At 43.5% G+C, this 6,000-nt stretch overlaps 1 protein-coding gene across 3 annotated transcripts in view; it reads right to left on the bottom strand.

Moving 5' to 3' along the window:
- Positions 1 to 5,622, bottom strand: part of LINGO2 (leucine rich repeat and Ig domain containing 2) — an 810,496-nt gene extending 804,874 nt beyond the window's left edge. For all 3 annotated transcript variants that reach the window (XR_009622309.2, XR_009622308.2, XM_060690421.2), the window contains exon 1: positions 4,541 to 5,622. The gene's annotated coding sequence lies outside the window, so the exon portion shown is untranslated. The remainder of the gene's footprint in view (positions 1 to 4,540) is intronic.
- Between the last annotated feature and the right edge of the window lie 378 nt (positions 5,623 to 6,000).

The following is a 6,000-nucleotide window of genomic DNA, read 5'->3' on the forward strand; positions in this document are numbered from 1 at the left end:
ATTCTTCCTGTGTCAACTCAGGAACTTCTGACTGCCTCAGAAGTTGTTGAAACCATTTTACAGAGGAGTTATTGAGTCTTCTATAACTTCTATAACTCTGGTTTGCTACAGCAACCAAACAGGACAGGTACAGATTCCAGCAGATAGTTAAGACTGCAGAAATACAACTGCAAGCAGCCTCACTTCTATAGAAGATCTGTATATTGTGCAGATCAGAAGGAGGGCTCAGAAGATATCATATTCTGGACATGTTTTCTACTCTTCCCCTTGGGATGGTGTTATAGAGTACCACAGGCCAAGACAACTAGGCACAAGAACAGTTTTTCCCCTTGGCCATCTCTCTGCCGAACACCTAATTCTCACAGTGCTATCTATGCGTATTTACCATGTAGAAGAGATGTAGTATTATTATTCCTTCCTATCTATTATTCCCTCTTATCTTTCTTACTGCCCTCTCTTATTGGTATGATGATGACCATTATTCTGTTGCTTTGCATGTGCACTGAATGTACACTGCACCAGAGACAAATTCCTTGTGTGTATAATCAAACCTGGTCAACTAAAATATTCAGTTCAATTGAATACTGCGTGCCTATCCACTTTCGGGCAATAACCGTGAAGGTGCATTTCTAGCAGCAGAGAGACCAACTTTCTTCACCCATCAAGATTATGCAAGAAAAACTCTGCCAATGATCAGAGAATGGCTGCTATCCGACAAGTGGAAAGAAATCATGGGGGGAGATCCTTATATGGTATACGTCACAAAACATAGTCTTGTTTTAGCCTGCTGTGCTCAGTACCATAAAACATACTAACCACGGTGGGAAATAGTGGCCAGTCAGATTGTTTCCAGCATACAGACTTGAGCACTCCATTTTGCCTCTCCCTTCAGGCAACAAAATGTCTTAGGAGAACCTTAAGACCACATCCATTATAGTTTACAACTTAACAATATTGTCCCGGGATGTTCAGTTTAATTCACTGGTACCTGTTAAATGGATTACAGGGCTTAGAGATAGTTTAGCTGTCATAGAAGAACATCTCTTGTAGTTTGTATTTCCTCTGTTCTTTCTACACAGGAAAACATTTCCACCTAGAGACCTTTCATAGAATGTCTAGACACAAAATAAATGCAGCAAGATGTGTCATTTTACTGAAGCAGCACAAACATATTGCATCTTACTCATTTACCTAAACAGCAAAATAAAGGATAAATCAGAGGAATCTGACTAATTTAAAAGCAATGCCATGATCTTAGATAACATCAGAACATATGACAGATGCTTTTTTAAAAAAATCATAGATAAATGAAGCTCCTTTTCTTCTTAGAAAACAAGGACTGCCAAGTAAAATAATGAATAGCCAACTCATAACACTGGGAAATACATATGCCTCCATTTTTCACATTTGCTATGCATAAAGACCATTTTTCTTATTGTGCTCCCTGTAACGGGTGTTGCCTTAGCAGAGCATTGGCAGTTGATAGTGAAGACACGTATACTGATTTTCCCCCCCAGAAAGATTGCTCTGTTCCCCCTCAAGCTGCAACTGTAAGAATACTTCTTATAAGTAATTCTCACTGAAATGCAATTAAATAAATATGCACAGGAAATTGACTCAGTATTTTCTTATTCTTTTCCTTACTTCTAAAATTGGCATTCTACCTAACTTGTGCTTTACCAGAGGTATTCTCTAGTTATCCACTCATACCATAGGGAACCAATTATGCAGCTTTGAGGTCTAATTCATGTGGTTTTCTTTTTTTCCCTGAAACTAGAAGCCCATATAATTTTTCGTTGTTAACAATAATACTTTATATTAGTTTATAGTTATCTCCACATGATGAATTTCACACTTAGGACACTTAAAATATTGTATCAAAATGAAAACAGCCTTTTCTGCCCACCCACCCCTATCTCTCCAAGTTTTGTGGCAAGCTATTCAAAGTTTAGCTAAATTTGTATTAAAATGATCCAGTAAAATCTCAAATAAAATTGAGCTTTAAAAAAAAAGGGGGGGGGAACCCTCTCAGGTCCTAACACAACTATTCTAGCAATGTTGCAGTAAGAAAGTGAGTCACAAAACTTACTTCAGCTCATCTGCTGCTGTCTTTAAGCCTTTTATCAGAAAACAGCAGACAGCTTTCTGATAAAGGCAATCAACAATGCGATTGTTATACAGCATACACAATTATACGTCACAAGGATTTTTTAAACTTAAAAGCTTTTCAATCCTGACTGATTGAAACTATTGGCTGAAAATTAAGCTGGCCTGGTCACAATGTATATCAAATATATCAATGACAGTATTTGTCTTTATTAAAATCTTTTCCATATTAAGATATGCTATGAAGATGTGCTATAGTTATACAAGTTAATATCAATTAAATCTTTAACTCAAAAAAGGCCAGTTTTTATAGAGTATATTACCCTCCCTCATGTTAGATGAATGAGCTTTAAGCATGCATTGGTATTTCATACAACACATGTGAATCAGATTAGATACTACAAATTTATCATCTTAATCATCCCAATCATTATTACTATAGCAATACTACAGTCCTAGATATCTGCATTCAGAGATCAAGCCTACTAAATTCAGTGAGTCTTGTTCACATGTTGAATCTCTAAGATTATAATCTCCAGGCATCATCCATGCCCTGTAACCTATCAAGCATATTTAGTTATAATAAAGCAAATTTCTGGTCTTGATGTAAGTGAAAATAAGGCTTTTGGCAATGCTTCATAACACAGTATATATGTGAGTGTGGGTGTGCATCTGTACATATACACAACTTTTAGAACTGGATTAATAAATTAGTTTGGTTTTCCCAAGTTAGTCACTCCTGGATCATTTTAACTGACCCTACCACCTTGCGTCTAGACACAAGGAAACAGAGCTATCTGGAGAAAACCTACCCACATTTTCTTTCTTACTTGGGGGCAAAGCAAAAAAAAGTGCCAACAGCTTTTTGCCACCAGAGCTTCTCGGATGAATAACCAGAAGAAATAAAAGATTTCAATAGCTGGTGACAATATGCCAACATTGGGTTACAAGCTGAAGATTGTTCAGAATTTTCTTAACTCATGCTCTTCCCCATGAGTGCTATCACTAGTTCAGGGCACAAGGCTTTCCTTTATAGTATGCTTGATTCTACTATATCCAATTTCATTCTTGGATGCTGTTCAGCTGACATTGGGAAAGCATTTGTGGGCTTCTGAGAATGAAGAAATCAGGAAGGGCTTAATCAAACCTATGTATGGATTGCATAAACATCATAACTATGTGGCAGAAAATGAACAAGGGTCTGGACCAGTAGAATCGAGATCACAGAAGGAATATTCTAATTAAATAAAACTGTGCAGAGGATTTTTAAAAAGCATTCACCAAACTGCCCATCTGTTCCAACCTATGGGTTGGATGTATACACGTTTGTTTTCTCTCCTCAAACAGACAGCTAGGGAGTAAAACCAAACTCTCTCTCCTCTTCACCTTTCCTCCTGATACTCCCAAGTATATTCCACCACGTTAAAAAAAATAAATGGGTCACCCTAAAATGCTCTTTGAGAAAAATTGTAACAAATATCACCTACAGAGAAGGAAATATTAAATACGATACCTAAAGTTAAACCACTAATTTCTAAAACGTTAAGCAGCCCCTCTGGTCAGAACCTGAGAGAAATGCCGACTATGGATGGGGTTTACCTCCGACAACGCTCCCCCCCCCATTCCCCATATGAAAACAGCGAGCTTTCCAAGTCAAGCACAGAAGTGACAGCACAAAGCTCGCTGTCTATATATATATACATACACACACACACACACCAGAAATGAGAAAACGCCAAGAAGGGGGGGAGAATAGAGAAAGCCTTGGGGACCCCCCGTTTTGAGCGCCGCTCTCTCCGAGGTGCGGCTGAAACGAACCCCATTTTCGGGGTGGGGGGTATTTCTCCCTCCGCGTTCTCAATCCCGCGCTCCCGGGGAACCTCTAGCGGACGAAAAAGGACGCGCAACGATCCCCAGCCGATCCCGGAGCGCACACAAGACAACCGCGTTTGACTTAGGAGCCGCTGGAGACTGGGCCAGGGGTGCCTTCCCGCCCTCCTCACCCACCCACGCTGCTCCTAAAAGACGCAAAGGCTGGGTTTGCCCGGTGCTTCCCTCTCTGCGACCGCGGTACAGAAGGCGCCAAGGGAAAACGCGCCAAACGTTCACAGCCGAAATTCAACAACCCTAAAGTGCATTTTCTTTCCTTTTTTTTTTTTAAAGGAGGGGTGCGGGGTCCCCCTTCTGTCTTTCCATTCAGCCGTTTTCACCTCCTTTCCATCGGCGAATTCGGATCCTCCTTTACAGGGGCCAGTAACTTTCCCTCTCCTCGGAACCAAAACGAGGCTGGTGGTGAAGAAATGGAAAGGAGGCGCCCAGAGATGGACTTTTGAAGGAGAAGGCAGGAATCCAATGCAAGGTGCCTTTTCAAGCGGGCAAAGGGGGGGTGGGAAGGGAAATCCAAGGGAAAAGGCACCTTCTCTCTTTCCCTTACCTGCACGCCGCCTGGATTCTTCTCGGCGCCGTTTGAAACAGAACCAGCTGGGTGTCACACAGACACACACACACACGATCGGTGAACGGCTTCTTTCTAATTCCACAGTTCCTTTGGATATTTGGTCACGGAGGGGGAAAAAATAAAAGGCAAACCCAGAGAGCGATCCTTACATTGGAAACCCACGGACAAGGTTGGGGCGGATGGGAGAGAGCAAGGCGGGGGTCTCTTCCCCGCTTTCCAAGTTGGCTTGGTTCTCTTAGTTGGTTATTTTTCCACAAATAAATCCCCCGAGATGAATGGTCACTAAAAAAAAAAATAAAGCAAGAAGCGGTGGTGGTGGCGGCAGAGAATGAAATAAAAGGCTTCCCCGATCGAGAGCCGTTTCCCCTTTTCCTCGTTATCCGACAATCCTTCAAGAAAGGCGGGGGGGAGAGGAAAAAAGGGAGAGGGATTTGTCTCTTCTACTCCAGCGTCTCTCCTCTTCCTCTTTTGGGAACGGATCTTAAGCCGAAATTCTGACGCGCCCCAAGAAAAACGCTTCTCGCCAAAGCTTTTGCAGCGCGGTCCGCTTGCAAAGATGCTGCTTTAGGCGGAGGAAACTTTCCGGTGCAGAAGGAAACAGCGGCGCCAGCAATTGCATCTAGCTAGCAAGCCAAGCAAGCAAGCAACCCTCGATCTAGGTGAGGATGGGCGGGCGGCGGGCGCGCGTGTGCACGAGCGGTTCCTTCCAGGGCTTGAACACGCGCCGTGAAAGTCCCGCAGAAGAGGATGGGAGGGTTCAAAGGAGAGGAGGGGGGGAGCAAAATAATAAAAAAAAAGCAAAAGCAAAATAAGACAATATGCATGCAATATAGCGGATCAACGAGTCTTCTGTAGTTGGGGTATCGTAACCAGCCTTCTCTTCCTTTTTCTCCCGAGTCAGTCAGCAATTCCACTGCTGCTCTCTCGGTTCGCTACCCCGGAGGGGAGGCAAAGAGCCGGCGCTTAACTCTTTCCTAGCCGCCGCCGCCTCCTCGACGAAAGAAAAGGAGTCGTTGCCGCCAAATCGCTTTGGAGCTCAAGGGAGGCTCGCGTTTCTCGGAGTAAGCATCGCCCAGCAGCACCCCCTCTTATCCCGGGGTGACCTGATTTAACAACAGCGGAGGGAAAAGGCGCGGGAAACGCCTCGGCGATAGGTACGAGCGCAGGAGCCCTTGGATACGCGCGTCCTCTTCTTGGCCGCTTTCACTTTTTGTCAGTCGCCGCTATTAGGGAATGGGCGGGAGCAGGTGGGATGCTCAACCGGCGTAAGGAAAGGAAAAAGCCAGCATTTGGGAAGCAGCCATCTCCAGGGCTGTGCAATTGCAATCCGGCCATATGCAGAAACATATCCGAGATATAGGATCGGAGTACGTAAGACTAAAGCTTTTTGCCTTGCGAAACGACAGGATGTCGGGAAAATCCGAATCGTTTTTGGT

The sequence above is a fragment of the Pantherophis guttatus genome, chromosome 2, assembly GCF_059756535.1.
Source record: "Pantherophis guttatus breed Tessera chromosome 2, ASM5975653v1, whole genome shotgun sequence".
Lineage (NCBI taxonomy): Eukaryota > Metazoa > Chordata > Lepidosauria > Squamata > Colubridae > Pantherophis > Pantherophis guttatus.